This window comes from Desmodus rotundus, chromosome 9 (genome assembly GCF_022682495.2).
Source record: "Desmodus rotundus isolate HL8 chromosome 9, HLdesRot8A.1, whole genome shotgun sequence".
Classification (NCBI taxonomy): domain Eukaryota; kingdom Metazoa; phylum Chordata; class Mammalia; order Chiroptera; family Phyllostomidae; genus Desmodus; species Desmodus rotundus.
In genome coordinates, this window is record NC_071395.1 from 70,902,425 (window position 1) to 70,920,973 (window position 18,549).

An 18,549-nucleotide genomic window follows, 5' to 3' on the forward strand; every position below is an offset into this window, starting at 1 on the left:
TGTCTCACAGCTGGAGAAGGGGAACACACACATGAATGTCCTCTGGGTCAGACACGGTTCTAGCAACTTTGGGTTTTTTTTAATTCTTCCTAAGTAGCTTTAGGGTACAAATAACTAACAAAAAAATAACCTCTACCTTAAATAATTCAGGGATTCATGTGTCTCGCATAAGAAGTCTAGGGGTAGACAGTCCAGAGCCAGTACAGCTGCTTAGTGATGCCTCTGGGGACCTAAATCTTTTCAGCTCTTTGCCATCATCCTTGGGTTGTAGGCCTTGCTCCCACATTTGTCCACTTATAACAAGATAGCTGCTACAACTCCAGGCCTCTCATCCACGTTCCAGGCAGGAAGAAGAGGGCAAGGGGAACACCAGGATTGAATGCCTATACCAGGAAAACAAAAACCTTCCCAGAAATCCTTAGCAGATTGGAGTGAACTGCATCACATGGCCACCCTCAACTGCAAAGCAGTATGGGAGGTGGAGTATTTTCCACTGAGCACATTTACACCCCAAGCAAAATCAAGGTCCTGTTAGGAGGAAGACAGGGCTCGCAGTGTCTTAGCACAGTCTCAGAAGTGGAATTCGCATTCACGCCTGTCTCAAAGCCTGAGTTCCTTCCCGCACAGCAGGCCTGCTTCCCCGCAGAAACGACTAGCCCCTTGACCTCCCACAACAACCCTAGGAATACACGTAAATCAAGTTTGTTGGCTTTATTTCACAAACAAGAAAATGGAGTCTCGAAGAAGTCATACATGGTGTCATGGACAAAAATACTTCCTCACCCCAAATTCAGTGCATTTCCTGCTATGCTCAATTCCACGCCTGGCTGGCCACTCAAGTCACCTGAGGAGCATTAAAAAACATAGGTTCCTGGGGTCCATCAGGATCTCTCAGGGGCCGCCCAGAATCTGCAGTGTTAATGGCGTCTCTAAGTGATTCTATGTGGCTAGCCAAGCACAAATCCACTTGGTTACCCTTTCCAGCCCTGCATGTCTCACCACTCTTTGGCCGAATGCTTCTTAGCATGCAGTGAAGAGAATACTAGCTATTGAGTAGCTCCTGTATGTTAGACACTTTCCTAAACAATTCACACATACTAGCTTATCTAGTCCTCGAAGCATCTCAGGATGTAGCCTTCTACCATCTCCAATTTACGGGTGACAAAATTGATGGCTAAGTAAATTGTTTGAGGTCACGCAGCTAATAGGTGGCAGCGTTGGAATTCAGATCCAGCCTGGTGGCGCCGAAACCTGAAACTTTATTTATTTTGTTTAAGATTTTATTTATTTATTTTTATAGAGAGGGGAAGGCAGGGAGAAAGAGAGGGAGAGAAACATCCATGTGTGGTTGCCTCTCATATGGCCCCCACTGGGGACCTGGCCTGCAACCCAGGCATGTGCCTTGACTGGGAATTGAACTGGAGACCCTTTGGTTTGCAGCCGCACTCAACGCACTGAGATACACCAGCCAGGGATTGAAACCTGAAACTTTAATCACTATGCTCAATGGCCAAGAAATTGGACCAAGATGGAAACTTAAATATTAAGATTTAAGGCAGGTATCACTTGAAATTGACTGGAGAGTAGATAGTGTTTATTGTGTAGACAGCCACACAATAATACTGAAATACAAACACATCGGTGGCCCCCTAACATAACAAGAGGATGAGGAACAGGACTTGGCTTAAGAAAAGAGTTAAGAAAGTGAGTGTGATTTAGTCAGAAGAAGAAGAAAAGGAGGAGAAAGAGGAGCATGAGGTGGAAGAGGAGATTGAGTGATATTATAGTTTAAGGATCTAAAAAATTTTATAGGAAGAATGCTGAGAAATTGTGTTTTTTGCTATTTACTATTTGACTGGCCCCTGTTTGTAGACAATTATGCAGCTCGTCATGGAAAATACAGGAGTTAATAAAATACATAGCCCCCTACCCTCAGGAACCTAATAATCTAACCGGGAGACTTACTTCTATTCACGTACATATACATGAGGAAGCACAGGGCGCTGGAAAATGCCTCACAAAAGAAAGCATTGCAGGAGTTCAGGAAAGAGAGAGATCATTTCTAACTCAGGAACTCCAGGAAGATTTTGTGGAATTACATGTAAGCTAAGCATAAGGGATAGTAAGTCTAATAGGTAGAGAAAGGGCAGGAACTCGGGAAGGGCATTCTAGGCAGAGGGAACAGCATGAGCAAAGTTACGAAGGTGGGAAGCGTGGGGTCTACTTAGAGAATATCAAGAAAAAACATTTGGTGGTAGCAAAGGATCTGTGTAGGGCAATGCTGAAAGGCAAGGCTGGGAGAGGTGGCTTAGGACCAGATCATGGAAGATTTTGATTCGGTAGACTTTGGATAAACCATGGAAGGTTCTGGAAAGGGTCATGACAGGTGGTGACTACACTGAACTTTTTAAAAAATATAATTAGTTTTATTGATGTATTATTGACATATACTGCACATTTAAGTTGTATAATTTGATAAATTTTTAACATATTTATATACCTATGAAACCATCACAAAAAGCAACATAGTGAACAAAGCCCCCCCAAATTTCCACCTGCCCCTTTGTAATCCCTCTTTTCCCCCTCCCTCTACCCTGGTCCTAGACAGCCACTAATCTGCTTTCTGTCACTATACAGGGGTAGGAAAAAGTAGTTTTACAACTGTGAGTGACATTCTTTTACGTTAATAAAACTATTGTGATAATCATAACCTGCATGTCTTTTCCATACGAACAACTATAAACCTACTTTTGCCCACCCTGTATCTGTAGTAGTTTGCATTTTTAAAGACTACAACATGTACTCTTTTATGTCTAACTTCTTTCACTCAGCAGAATTGCAGCGACTTCTGACACCAACTGCCCAAGTTAGGACACACTCTATGGCTTAAGGGCACCCAACTGTCCTCAGTCAGACACCCCCCACTTCTGACTGACTGGCTACAAATATGGAGGTTCCCACTTCCCCCTCAGGTTCAATAATTCACTAGAGCCATTCACAGAATTCAGGAAAGCACTATACTTAGGATTAGAATTTTATTATAGCCAGAGGACACAAATCAGAACCAGCCACAAGAAGAGATGCAGAGGGGGAGTTCTGGGACATCCCAAATGTGAAGTGTCACCTCCCCTCCCTGGGGAGTCAGAACGCGGCACGCTGTCAGCACACCGACGTGTAACCATAGATGGGTATTTCCAACCAGGGAGACTCACCAAGCTTTGGTGTCTGTGCTTTTTATTGGGGCCTCATTATATGGGCATGTCTCATTGAACCATTGGCCTGGGACTCTATATTCAGTCCTCTTCTCCTCCCCAGGTATCAGGCTGTCAGGACATCATGTGGCTCCAAGTTCCAAATTTCTGCCACATGGTCTATCTTTCTGGCATGGCCAGCCCCCATTCTGAGTGACCTCTTTTGCACAGACACAGGTGTGGTCTGAAAGGCCCAAACAAAGAAACTCTTAAAACTTGGAAAAATCCCAAGGGTTTCGAGGCTACCTCCCAGGAACCAGGAGCAAAGGCCAGCCAGAAATTCTCACTGAACAGGTGTACACAAGCAACAAGATAGGACAAGCTAAAGGTCACGTGAGAAGCCCAAACAGTGAGGACTCCATGCAGCCCGGGGCAGGGGCGATGGTGGAGGGCTGGGATGTTCAGCAGACACCTGCGTGGAGAAGACGAAGGTGAATTAGCTTGCACATTGAAGAAGGAACTGGGACAGAAAGACAGACTTCAAGTAGGTCCGTTAAGCTTCATAAAATCAAAACTAAAATAAGTGTTTAGCTTCCAGCCTCATGGCTATCAGAAACATCAGGTTCTAACAAATCTTGGTTCCAGCTAAGATGAAAGTAAATACTGAAAATAACTGAATGAGTCATTAACATTTATTCTCAGGTTTACCTAAACCATCATTTCCCAAATTAGTTTTGTACATTTAATCCTAAGGGGGGGGGGGAGGGGGAGGGCTATTAGAAAAGGATTCTGTGGTAACCAGTTTGGAAAATGATGTAAATTATTGTAACTTCTTAGAAAATTACAATATACATTAGCAGTTAAAGACTCTGAAAAGCCCGTAGTCAACAAACTTGTTAGCTCTGTGGCACCTATAATTCCACGTGTATATCCCATGTCAACTTCTTCCAGGTAACACTGACCACTCTCTTGCAGAACTAATATCCCCTACAAGAGACTTTGGAAGACACCAGCGTTGGTAATTTTCTGTGTGACCTTGTCAACTCAGCAGAGTCAGTGCCCAGTGACAAATCTGGGCTCCCACACCCGGACTGGCAAGAATCCTGGGTATCCCTGCTAAGAACTTGACAAAGCTTGCCTCGTTAAGTCAGAGCATCAACTTATTTCACAGGTGAAATAACTAAGTTCAGAAAGGTTAAAATTCAAAACCAGGTCTGTTTGAGCCTGTCCTCTCAACCTCTGTGTTCAAACTGATTCCGACGAGTGGAGAGGCTCTTCCTGGCAGGGGAGCGAGTGATGGTCAGAGACAGGGACGTGGCAGGGACAACTCAATCAGTTGGCTTGTGGATGTTGCATGAGGCATCGTAGAAAATAAGGTTGGAGACATGGGTTGGGATCAGATTGTGGAAACCCTGAATGTCACCCTAAGAGAAAGGGAACTCACGCAGGTTGAAACTGTACCGGCCCTCTGTGCCTCACAACTGCGTGTGGTAACACTTGTGAATCTCACTACACCATGCTCATTTTACAGCAGGGGAAACTGAGGTGCAGGAGATTAACTGGCTTAGTTGTTCAGGGTCATGCCTATTAGGTGGTGGAGCATGGCCTGGACCCAGCAAATCCCATTTCCTTCCTCCAGATAGCCTGCCGCTGCCAGGAAGTGAAGATTTTCCCAGCCAGCGGAGACGCACTGACAGCTTTTGACTCTCTCTTGCCAGTTGCATTGTGAACAATGTTCTGCATTAGGGGAGCTCCTGGGGGCTGGAATGTCGGCTTTGGACAGACTATGGCAACTGTCTGGGCAGGAAGGGGCTGCATCTCAAAAGCATCTGAGGATCTAATGACAAGATAATGTATGTGCTATGGAGTGAATTGTGTCCTCTCCAAATTCCTATGTTCAAACCCTAACCCCCAGTATTTGGTAGGGTCTTTAGTAGATACTTGGGGTTAAAAGAGGTCATAAGGATGGGGCCCTAATCCATTAAGATTGATGTCTTTATAAAAGGAGGAGAATGCTCATTCTCTCTCTGTCTCTCTCTCTTTCTCTTCCCCCTCCCCATTAGCTCCCCACCTCCAGTGCACAGGAGAAAGGCCATGTGAGGACCAGTGAGAAGGCAGATGTCTACAAGCCAGGAAGAGAGGCCTCACCACAAACTGAATTTGTTAGCACCTTGATTGTGGACTTCTAGCCTCCAGAACTCTGAGAAAATAAAAGTCTGTTGTTTAAACCTTTAAATCTTTAGTGTTTTGCTATGGCAGCCTGAAAAGACTAATACAGTATGCAAAGGAGTTTTAGAGGTAGAATCAATAATATAGCTGTTGGCTTTTGATTGGATAATGAGGAGGAGAGTTAAGGAAGAAGGAGGTATCAAGGGTCATAGATGATTTTACAATTTTCAGTTCATATGATGAGGGAGAAATTCCATAGAAATAGGAGAATTCAGAATGACAGACAACCAGTACAAAAATCATAAAAGTTACAAACAGTACAGCAAGAAACAGCACTCCTAGTCCTGCTAGCTCCCTTCCCACCGTCGCTGGCTGTGCTGAGACCAGAGACGTCACTGTTTGGTGATGCTCCTGACATGGGGAAGAATAGAAGGCATTCCCAGTATCCAGAGGCTTTTCACAGGCACCTTTAGGAAACTCCGCTCTCTTTTCAAGCCTGGTTGGGGAATAGCTTGGAGACATGAGGTCAGACTGGACTGAAGTGCTTTTCCATCCTGGGAGCCTGTGATCTGTGATAGGATCATGATTTGGTGATGTGTCTTCTGCTACGGAGTAAGTTTAAGATATGACCCCTGAAGCAAATCACTTATCCCACTGGGTCTCAGCTTCCAAGTCTGAGACCCAGACTTGGCCTCCGTGACCTTCCCAGTTGGTGCTGCTCGATTGAGACACGATTCCTGTCTCTGCGAAGCCACAGGTGTTTCTTATGGAGGAGGCAGGCTGTGCCGCAGTCTCTCAGCCTCGGCCCTCCACGCTGGGCAGAATAGCACAGCGTCCTGGAACCCCAAGGATGAGAGGGGATTGAGTGACTGTTCATGTCCTGTTCATGTCCTTCCCCGAACCTGGCACTAAGCCCTTGGTCTGGTGTGTAGCATGGCCACATTGAGCCCCAAGCCTCAGCTGCCTCTAGGGAGAGAGCCCCTAACCCTGCCCACCCTCAAAGCCAGGGCCCAGGGGATGGTGGGATGAACCACGGGGTCAGCCTGTGGGGACTGGAACAGCAGGCCTGTGGGCGGGGCTCCTGCGTGGGGTCTGTGGTGGAAGGGGGTGGTCTGGGCAGACACCTTCTGTGGGGGAAACTCATTCCCGGGGGCATCCAACCTTCCACTCCTTCCACACAGCTTAGCTCATGTCAACCATCACAGGCTGCAGCCTCGGATTCCTGCGTCCCCTTGGCCCTTTGCAGGAAATGAGGGTAACCTCTCGGGCCTGAAAAGCCATTTTCTACCTCCACATGGGGTGGAAGACCATAAGATGAGGCTGAAGAGGGCTTCTGAGAGCAAACCAAAACAAGAAGGGAGGGAGGGAGGGAGGGGTTCCACCAGCAGTTTGGAAGCTGTCCACCAGGAGGCACCAAACACACTGGGAAAACTCCCCAGTGGCTTAGCTAAACCTGGTCTGGTGCCCTTTCCAAAGCTCTAAGGATGAGGTTGGCCACCTGAAGACTCTTTAGCTCTTGGAGCCTGGAATGGCAGAAAAACCCAAGGGTCAGGTGCCAGTTGCTGAACTGGCTTTGTGTGAGAGGCACTTGGTGTGCCCAGGAGAGGGGCCTGGGTAAAGGGAGAGCTGCAGGGTCTTCTCTAGACTTGGCCAGTAAAACACATAGGTGCCAGCAGCTGCACCAGCCCAGCGCAGCCCGGGCATTTCTCCCTGAGAAGACAGGCTACCCTAATGCTGCCTTGGTCTTGGTCAGCGTGGATAGGAGTTGGTTTAAGCACAAAAGAAACAGGAGAAATGACTGCAGGTTGCACTGGAGTTCCCTAGAACTGATAGGCCACACGGTGTCAGAGCCACAATAACCACATCAGTTTCACAGACCTTCACCTCCTGCTCCTCGGCCCCCATCCCCTCCCAACACGGACTACACGAGAATCACTGATTAACATCTGGGTGCCTGCAGGGACCAGGCATTCACCGGGCCCCGTTACCAATGGAAAAAGACAAGAGGGTTTGTCACGGGACCTTCAGGAAAATCCTGACACCCTCTCATACCACCACGTCACCTTTTCTCGGGAAGCAGATGGCATCAACAAACAGCCCTTCAACTTTTCTTGGCAAGTTACATCAAAATCTGTGTGTCCCTTGCCAGAGAAGAGACTGTACTTCCGGGAAGGAGAGAGTCTAACCCATGCTGTTGCGTGGAGGTTGTACTGACTGGCTTTCCAGGTTCCTCTTGGAGAATAGTGAGAAACTTGCCCACAGTGGGTAGATTAGGTAAGGGAGCCACTGAACCTGCCCCAAATGAGGTCAGCAAGCTGGGAATGGATGCTTCCGGGGCCCCATTTCTCAAGGAAATTTGTGAGAAAGAGCTGAATCCCCTTCACAACAGCTGCCCACCTTGCCTCTGAGCCCCGCTGTGGGCAGCAAACACACCTGGCTGCATCTGTCCCTGGGGCTAGTGAGCTGAGCCAACTCAGGGACTCAGGAGGTTTGAACATTTGAAGAAATCTTGCCTCCCACAGAGGGCCAGCAGTAGTGTGGGTAATACCTAAATTTCACTTAGCATTGTCTTGGGTAGGGATTAAAGAAGCATTTAGAAAACGAAATATTTTTTTCAATAACTCTTCTTTGTTCATTGTTGCCCAGAAATCCTTATCTCATTGAAACCAAAGAAATCTAAGTAAGGACGGCCCGGGAGAGCAGAGCCACCAGGTGCCACTACTATACTCACACTGGGGCACCACCACCTTCGTGACCACCACCAATGGGAGTGAGGGATGGGCTTCGCGGGTGGAGGACAAAGACTGCATAGAGACAGGTCGAACATCAAAGGACTCAACAGGGCAAAAGGAAGCCTACAGAACGGGAGAAAATGTGCGCAGACCATACGTCTGACAAGGGGTTACTATCGAGAATATATAAAGAACTCCTACAACTTTACAACAAAAAACAAACAATTCAATGTTTAAAATAGACCAAGGACTTGAATAGAATTTTCTCCAAAGAAGACATAGAAGTGGCCAACAAACACATAAAAAGATGCCCTGGCTGGTGTGGCTCAGTAGGTTGAGCACCAGCCTATAAACCAAAGGGTCGTGGGTTCAATTCCTGGTCTAGGGTACACGCCTGGGTTGTGAGCCAGGTCCTCAGTAGGGGACACTCGAGAAGCAACCACACACTGATGTTTCTCTCCCTCTCTCCCTCCCTTCACGTCTCTCTAAAAATAAAAATCTTTTTTTCAAAAAAAGATGCTCCACATTCCTAATTATTAGGGAAATGAAAACCAAAACCATAATGAGATACCAACTCACACCCATCAGGATGGCAAGCACACACAAACCCCCCCCCCCCCAGAAAATAACAAATTTTGACAAAGATGTGGAGAATTGGAACCCTTGTGCACTGTTGGAGGAAAGGAAAAATGGTGTGCCCACTATGGAAAAACAGTATGGTGGTACCTAAGAAAATTGAAAATACTGGATATATATCCCCCAAAGTTGAAAGCAGGGTCTGGAAGAGATATTTGTAAGCCCATGTTCATAGCAGCATCGTTTACAATAGGTAAAACATAGAAGCACCCAAGTGTCCATCAACAGATCAATGGATCAACAAATGTGGTATATAAATAGAATGGAATATTCTTAAGCCTTAAAAAGGGAGGAAATTCTGTCACATGCTCCAACATGGATGAACCTTGAGAACATTATGCTACATGAAATAGGCCAGTAAACCAGTATCAAAAAGACAAACATGTATGATTTCACTCACATGATTATGGTTCCCAGAGTGGCCAGAATCATGGAAAAGTAGAATGACTGTTGCTGGGGGCTGGGCGCAGGGGGCATGGGAAGTTGTTTCATAGGTATACAGTTTTAGTTTTACAAGACAAAAAAGAATTTTGGAGATTGGTTGCACAATATGAATGTACTTAACCCTACTGATCTATACCCTCTAAAGTGTATTAAGATGATAAATTTTATATTACGTGTGTCTTACCACAATTACATTTTTTAACAATAAAAGAGGCAGGTCTGGCTTGAACCTTCTGTTGGTATTGGTGTTGGCGATGGTGCCGTTCCCTGTCGGAGTGTGTCAGCGAGCCTGTCTACCGCCACACTCAGTAGCAGTGCTGAAGCGCTGTTCCAAACCTCAAAAAGATGCATCTGAAGTTAAATATAATGTTTGCTGAAGGTTTTATTCAGCAAAGGAAGTTCTCGTTTCTTCCTAATTTTCACAACATTTTCATCTTAAACGTTATTACGAATTTCCTGCATCTGTTGAGATCACATGAGTTTCCTTCTCTAGTCCATTTGGGTGGAGAATTTTACATTCATATACTTTCGATTTTTTATTTCAATTTTTAAATAACATGAATTCTTTGATAAACTCTACTTGATCCCAATAAATTATGTTTTTAAAAATGTACTGTTGGACTTGGCTGGCCAATTTTTTTTAAGTTCTTTTTCATTAACGTTCACTTTGTTTTCTTTCACTTTCTTAACCAGTTTTGTCATTATGGTTACACTAGTACTGTTATATTAACTATTTTACGGAAAAACTTCTGTTAAAATAAGGCTTAGCTGTTCAACAAATGGTAAAACTGGTTGTGCCCGGAGATGTGTGCAACAAGTTTTCTTGTATACAAGAAAACATAATATATGAGTGTTGTCACTGTTTTCAATCTAGTCATATGAAATTGTACATATTTTCTGAAAATTTATGCTTTTTACCCAAGTTTTCAAATGCATTGGTGTACAGTTGTTGAGGTAGAAACTGCTGCTTGCCTACCCAATATCCATTCTCTTTCTACCCAAATTGTGTTCCTGACCATCGTATTCAAGCCAAAAGGTTACCTTCCCAGACTCCCTTGCATGAGGAAATCTGCATTTTACCACTACCATTACCACTGTCATTCAAAGCAAAAAGCTTTCCAGACTCAGGCCCCACCTCCTCCTCTTCCCCTTTCCTCAGCGGAGAAACAGACACCTTGAAGCCGTAAGCTGAGAAGCATGAGCAAGAAAAGCCCCTACTCAGTTAAACACAGTCTTTTTTGCTTAGTTGTGCTTACCAGAGGCTTGTGTTTAGTGTTTTCAAAGGACATGTTTTTAGTGTTGTACATTTTATCTGTTTTTTGTTATCTCTTTTCACTTCTGCATTCTGTTACTTCCTTCTTATTTTCATGAGTTAGCTCTGTTGCTCTTTTTATTTTCCTTTTTACTTCTTGAGTTACACACTTAGCTCTTCTGTTCTCAGTATTTCTAATTTTCCAATATATGTAGTCAAAATGTTTAATTTCCCTTATGGATTGTTTTAGTGCACATCTTGACATTGACATTCAGCACAAACTTTGGAATTGTAATTCAGTTTGAAGTATTTCATATTTCCCCTGGTCATTTCCTCTTTAGCCCAAAGGTAATTTAATTTTTTCCCAGGAGTATGGGATTTTTAAGTGTTCTCTTTTTATTGAATTCTAACTTTATTTTATTATGGTGTGCAATTGTTCTTTTTGATTTGTGGAGATTTCCTTTGTTAGGTATAAACAGGTGTATGTGTGTACACATATTTTAGTACAAGATTATTATTTGTACTAGTCAAATATTCTATCCTGCTATTTTTTTATTTGCTTGATGTATCATATTCCGAAAGACTTGTGTTAAAATCTCCAAATATAATCTTAGGTATATCCATTTCCCCCATTTTCGCTGTTTGTTGCTTTATATATTTTGAGGCTACATTGCTGAGTGCATGCACTTTTGCGATTGTGATGATTTTTTAATTTATTGTTCCTCACTATTATATAACATTTCTATTTGTTGCTTATGTTATTTTTCACCCTAAATTCATTTTTCTTCTGATGCTAAAACTGTTACCCTGAAGTTCTATTTTTTAATGTGCCAGTTTTTTAACCTTTTTTTTTCCAATTTTGCTTAAATGATCTCCTCCTAACAATATAGTATTGCATCTTGTTGATTTCTGAGTTTAATTCATCACATTTATACTTATAAATGTTATTTTAGGACTTCTTTCTGCTACCTCATTTTGTGTTTTCTATTTACTAGTACTATACTTTGTTTCTACTCCTTTACATCTTTGGAATAGTTCAAAACTTCCTTTCTTCAAATGAAAAATTTGAATTTTCTACTTTCCATTCACGAGATCCAATTAGTCTGTCAAAAATAATACATTCCATTTATACTCTTCTTGTGGTTAACCTAACTTATTGTGACCCTTACTTATCTTTATCCTTCCCCCTGTCAATTTCTTAAGCTTAATAGATCTGTGTGTTTTCTTAGACAGGACCAGTGCCCTAGCCGACTTCCATAACCCTCCAGCCCTCCTCCTCCTCCGTCAGTTCCCCCTTCTCCTTCGCCAGCCCTGCTTTCACTCCATGACTTTATTTCTGAAGTGTCTGCAGTGCACATGATTTTGCAGGATAGAAGCATTGCTAACGTAGGTAACATTACACTTTTCTAAGATAGGCTCTCCCCTTTACTTCGCATGCCTCGTTGCTTCACCCTGGACTCCTCTCCCATCTTACTGAGATCCCTGTTTTTAAAGTACTTGCAAGAGAGATCAACTTCTGGAATGGTGAAATGAGGGTCTTGGTGAACCACTCTCCCATAAAAACAACAAAGATACTGGCAAAACAATGTAAATCAAGCATTTCAGAACTCTGGAAATGTATCAAAGCCACTGAATAAACGGAAAATCATCTCTGTCCAAGAGAAGTACTGAACTTCAGTAAGACAGCGGTGTCTGTGGAATTTTAACTTGGGACTATTCCTGTCCTCTCTCCCTCCCCATTCTGGTGGCCTAGTAGCCATGAAAAGTCAGCAGTCTCAGAGCTAATAGAGAACACTGACCTCGTTTGGAACTATGTTAAAAGCCCTATCCCTAGAGCACAGTCAATATTTGTTCAAATTAGCAGCTACTCATAGTGGAGGGCGGAGGAGGTGAGTGGAGGAACTATCCCTAGGGTATTACAAAAAAAAAAAAAAGCAATCTGCTGGCACTATCTAAGCTGTCTCAGGCTGTGATTTTGGTTGGAGCAAACAAGAACCTGGCCAACAACAGCAAAAGTTTAAAAGTAAGCCCTGGAGAACTAGAAAACCACAGGGAATTTTGAAAAGCTCCAACATATTCTTGGGGATCTAGAAGGCTGCACACATACGCATGCTTGGGAAAGACCCTGGAAAGAAGGCCCCAGTCACTCACCTCTGGCTGACCTCCAGACCCTGTGCACTCAGCGAGCAAAAGCTAAGGCTGTTCAGACATTCAAACTGCCTGAAGTTGAACGTGTGCCTTCAGATGTAGTTTCCCTTGTCAAAGGGAAAAAGGCATAAAGACAGGCATTTAAGGAAAGTTCAGACCAATCATTGACTCACCACTAAATTATACTGAACTAAGAATGAACCCTAGAAACCAGACTTAAAAATAAGAACATAAAAAAAAAAGAGGCTAGCAGAGAACTCAAGGGTTCATTACTGCATGTAATATAGAATCTATAGAACTAATCCAGAAAAGTCATTAAACAAATATTCAACAAGAAGGAAATCAATAATAAAAAATGGCAATAACAACAAACCTGAGGAGAGAGAATCTGATTTCAAGTTGTTACAATATATCATGTTAAATAAATTTTGTCTGATTTTGACAAAATTACAAAATATGCAAAGAAACATAAAAGTATGCTGCATAGCCTGTAAAATAAATAGTGAAAGAAAATATCTCTGAGAGGGCACAGTTGTGGAAGACTTATTAGACAAAGGCTTTAAATCAGCTATTAGAAATATGTTTTTAAAAACTGAAGGATACCAGGTCTAGGAAATTATGACAACAATGTCTCACCAGAGAATATTAACAAAAATAAAAATTACAAAAAAGAATCAAATAGCAATTCTGGAGTTGAAAAGTACAACTACTGAAATGAAAAATTCACTATAGGGGCTCAGGAACTAATCTGGGCTATCAGAAGAAAGACTCAACAAACTTGAACATAGATTGATAGAGATCATCCAGTCTAAGGAAAAGGACAAAGAAAAGTGAACAGAGCCTTACAGGCCTACAGAATACCATAAAGCATACTAATTTACAGCTAATAGGAGACCCAGAAGGAAAAGAAAAATAAGGAGAATAAAAAAATATTTGAAAAAATTATGACCAAAAACTTCCCAAATTTGATGAAAACAATGTATTCATCCTGGAGGCTTAAACTCCAAGTAGAATAATTCAAAATAATATCATAGTCCAACTGGTGAAAGTCAAAGACAGACAAAATCTTGAAAGCAGCAAGAGGAAAACCATTTATCAGGTATTAGGGAGCCTCAGTAGGATCACAGCTGACTTCTCAGCAGAAATGGTAAAAGCAGAAGACAGTGAAATAATATCTTCAAAGTGTTGAAAGACACAGACTATCAATCAAGAACTTGATACCTAGCAAAACTCTTCTTCAAAAACAAAGGTAAAACTAAGGTATTTCTAGGTAAACAAAAACAGAAAACTTGCCTCTAGCAGACCTGCTCAGAAATACTAAAAGGAGTCCTTCCGGCTGAAATAAAATGACATTAGACAGTAACTTGAATCCACATGAAGAAATAAAGAACACTAGTAAAGGTAACTGTATAGATAAACATAAAAGACAGTATAAATATATTTTTGTTACTCTTTTTCTCCTATCTGACTTAATAACAACTGCATAAAGCAATAAATATAAAACTGTACTGTGATAAGAACTTCTAAAAGGCTAGCAGAGGGCTTATAATACATAAAGATATAATTTGTATGGCAAAATAGCACAAAGAAGGAGGAAGAGAATGGAGGCATATTGGAGCAAAATTTTGTGGACTATTGAATTAATATTTGCCTAAATCGGATTTGGGTAAATATTAATTAAAATGCTAATTGTAGTGCCAAGAGCAACCACATTATGCTGAGTGAAATAAGCCAGTCAGTGAAAGACAAGTACTATATGATTTCATTCATATATGGAATCTACTGAACAAACTGAACTAAGAAGCAAAATAGAGACTCTTAGAGAGCAGGCTGATAGCTTTGGGGATTGGGGGATAGGGGAAGAGGGGATCAAGCAAAAAAGAAAAAGGATTCATGAACACAGACAACAGTGTGGTGATTGCAGAGGGAGTGGGGGTTGTGGCAGTGTGGGTGAATGTGGAAGAGAGGATGGGGGATAAATGGTAATGGAAAAATACAATAAAAATAAATTACTTAAGAAAAGAAGAAAAAAGAAATGTTAAATGGTTTTGCAGGGGATCCTGATATGATAAAGTTTTTGAGAATTTATGTGCCTAACAATATTTTTAATTCATAGTCACATTTTAATAGTAGTTAAGATGCACTAAACATTCAAGAATTTGAAAAGTTTTTGTCCTTAGGTCTTTTGAAAATACTACTCCATTGTTGCATTACATCCAGTTTCATGTTGAGAAGTCTGATATCAACATAATTCTTGTTACTTGTAAGTGACCTGCTTTTTCTCTGGAAGGTTTTAGAATTTTCTCTTTCAACAACAACAACAAAACAACAAAATAATAATAAAATGCTTAGGGAATACATGTCACAAAAAAATACACAAAACCTATATAAAGAAAACTTTAAAATTCTGTTGAAGGACAAAAAAAAATTAAAAGACTGGAACAAATGAAAAAGCATACCATATTTTTTGATTGGTGAATTCAGCATCACAATGGTGTCAATTTTCTCTACATTAATTTATACACTGAATGCAATATCAATAAAATGCTAATTATATCTTGTTTTTGTTGGTTATTTTATTTGGAACTAGAAATCTGACTCTAAAATTTATATGTGAAAATGAACAAGAATAACTATGAAGACTGAACAATGAGAGGCCAGCTTTAAAAGATGTTTAAAAAAAAAACATTTAAAGTCTCAATATAAAGGCATGTGAATGGACAGACCAAATGAAGAGAAAATGTTCATGAAGAAAAGCTGGACTAGGCAGTAAATGGTGTGGAGACAGTTGGGCAACCATCAGAAGGAGGGGCAAGTCAGATTCTACCTCACACCTACCTCACAAGATAAATTCCAGTTGGCTTAAAGATAAAAATGTAAAAATTAAAATCACAAAAGTATTGGAAGAAAACATGAGAGAATTCCTTAATAGCCTTGCAATAAGAAGTCTCTCTAACTATGACTCAAAATCCAGAAGCCACATAAAAAATGTTAATGTATTTGATGAATAAAATAAGAATAAATTTTGTCCAAAAAACCCACCATAAGTCAAAAAACCAAAGACAAACTACAAAAAACTATTTGCAACTCATTTTATGTACAGAAGAATTTCTCCCTACAAATCTACAAACCTATAAGAAAACAACCAACAAATGCAATAGATTGATGGAGAAAGGTTAACAGAGGCAGTTCACAGAAAAGGAAATACAAATGGATTGAACCAGCAATCCCACTTCTTAGAAATCATCCTACAGATATACCTGCCTTTGTGTGAAATGATATTTATACTGTTATGGAAGGCAAAAAATTGGAAATAACCGAATTGTCCACCGATGAGAGACCAGTTAAGGTATGGTATATAGAATATTGTGCAATTAAAAGCAGCACTTTTTATATTGATATGGAAAAATATCTAATATACATTAAGTAAAAAATTCAAAGTAAAGGGCGGAAGTGTCTATGTGCCACCTTTTGTTTCAAAATGGAAAAAATGTATTCACATCTCCTTGTATTTGCACAAAGAAATTCTCAAAAATACACAAAAAGTAATGGAAGTGGTGATATCTGGAGGAGGAGTGAGATTTGGGTGGATGAAAGAAGAGATGGAAGTTGGACTTTTCACTGTACTCCTCTTTTGTGGATGTTTTGAACCACAAGTATGAATTACCCATTTAAAATAAAAATTTAGGACTTCTGGCCAGGATGGAGGCAAAGATAAATATGCTTTGCTTCCTCACACAACCAAAAGAAGTACAACAACCAATTTAAAAACAAAAAACTAGCAAAACTGCCAGAAAATCAAACTGAATGGAACTCTGACAACCAAGGAGTTAAAGAAAAAACATCCATCAAGACTGGTAGGAGGGACTGAGACATGCAGCCAGGCAAGGAGGACCAAGGCAAGGTGGACCAAGGCAAGGTAGCAGCTGCTGGACTGGGCGGTCCCACATTTGTGTGCAGATAAACCAGGAGGAACAACTGGGGAGCAAGACAGACCACACAACCCAAGGTCCCAGCACAGGGAAATAAAGCTTCAAAACCTCTGGCTATAAAAACTTGTGGGGGTTGTGGCAGGGGGAGAAACTCCTAGTCTCACAAGATAGTCCATTGGAGGTAACCACCAACCCGGGGTCCTAGAATGTACACAAACCCACCCATCCAGGAACTGGCATCAGAAGGGCCCAATTTGCTTGTGGGTATCAGGGGAAGTGACTGAAAGTCAGCTGAGCAAATGGCATTGTTCCCTCTATGACCCCTCCCCCACACTCAGTGCCACAATGCAGCTACTGGGGTTGCCCTGCCCTGGTAAATACCTAAGGCTCTGCCCCTTACAATGTAACAGTGCCCAAGACAAAGAAATATGGCCCAAATGAAAGAATAGATCAAAGCTTCAAAAATAGAACTAATCGATGAGGAGATAGCCAACCCATCAGATGCAGAGTTCAAAACACTGGTAATCAGGATGCTCACAGAAATGGTTGAGTATGGCCATAAAATAGATGAAGAGGTGAAGGCTATGCAAAGTGAAATAAAGAAAAATGTACAGGGAACCAACAGTGAAGGGAAGGAAACCAGGACTCAAATCAACAATTTGGAGAAGGAAGAACTAAACATTCAACCAGAACAGAAAGAAGACAAGAATTCAAAAAAAAAAAAAAATGAGGAGAGGCTTAGGAACCTCCAGGACAACTTCAAATGTTCCAACATCTGAATCATAGGGGTGTCAGAAGGTAAAGAGGAAGAGCAAAAAATTGAAATCTTATTTGAACAAATAATGGAGAACTTCCCCAATCTGGCAAAGGAATTAGACTTCCAGGAAGTCCAGAAAGTTCAGAGAGTCCCAAAGACACTGGACCCAAGGAAGCACACACCAAGGCACATCATAGTTACATTACCCAAGATTAAAGATAAGGAGAGAATCTTAAAAGCAGCAAGAGAAAAGGAGACAGTTACCTACAAAGGAGTTCCCATAAGACTGTCAGCTGATTTCTCAAAAGAAACCTTACAGGCAAGAAGGGGCTGGAAAGAAGTATTCAAAGTAATGAAAGGCAAGGATCTACATCTAAGATTACTCTATCCAGCAAAGCTATCATTTAGAATTGAAGGGCAGATAAAGTGCTTCTCAGATAAGGTCAAATTAAAGGAGTTCATAATCACCAAGCCCTTGTTGTATGAAATGTTAAAGGGACTTATGTAATAAAAAGAAGATCAAAACTATGAACAGTAAAATGACAGCAAACTCACAACTATCAACAAATGTACCTAAAAACAAAGACAAAAACAAACTAAGCAAACAACTAGAACAGGAACCAAATCACAGAAATGGAGATCACATAGAGGGTTATCAGTGGGGAGGGGGAGCGGGGAGAATGGGGGAAAAGGTACAGGGGATAAGAAGCATAATTGGTAGGTACAAAATAGACAGGGGGAGGTTAAGAACAGTGTAGGAAATGGAGAAGCCAAATAACTTATATGTACGACCCATGGACATGAACTATGGGCAGGGTCGGTGGGGAATGCTGGAAGGAGGGGGTGTAGGGCAGAGGGGGATAAAGGGGAGAAAAAATGGGAGTGCTGTAATAGCATAATCAATAAAATATACTTAAAAATAAAAATTTAAATTAAAAAATACTTTTCTATTTGTTTTTGATATTCTTAAGTTTCACTGTGGTTGGATTTTTCCTCCTTAGATATGAGCTTTTTACAATTTGAGGTCTCCTCTGGAAATTCTTGGTCATTTTTTTCTTTAAATATTTCATCCCTCTCCATTTTTTCTTCTTATGAAATTCCTATTATTACTTAGCTTTTCTAATTTTTATGTCAATCTTCTGTACCTTTGCTTTTATTCTTTCTTTATCTCTTTCTCATGCCTTCTGGAAGAGTTCCTAAAAATAGTCTTCCACTCACTAATTATTCTTTGTTTATATCCATCCTGCCATTTAATGCATTTATTGGGTTATTTCACTCAGTTTTCATA

At 41.2% G+C, this 18,549-nt stretch overlaps 2 long non-coding RNA genes across 2 annotated transcripts; both read left to right on the top strand.

Moving 5' to 3' along the window:
* The first annotated feature begins 3,235 nt into the window (after positions 1-3,235).
* Positions 3,236-4,362, top strand: LOC123480236 (uncharacterized). The gene is made up of 2 exons (XR_006656154.2): positions 3,236-3,735; positions 4,167-4,362. It is a non-coding gene; the product is annotated as an uncharacterized lncRNA (long non-coding RNA).
* A 29-nt stretch (positions 4,363-4,391) lies between these two features.
* LOC123480235 (uncharacterized) lies at positions 4,392-5,427 on the top strand. The gene is made up of 2 exons (XR_006656153.2): positions 4,392-5,044; positions 5,255-5,427. It is a non-coding gene; the product is annotated as an uncharacterized lncRNA (long non-coding RNA).
* The last annotated feature ends 13,122 nt before the right edge of the window (positions 5,428-18,549 follow it).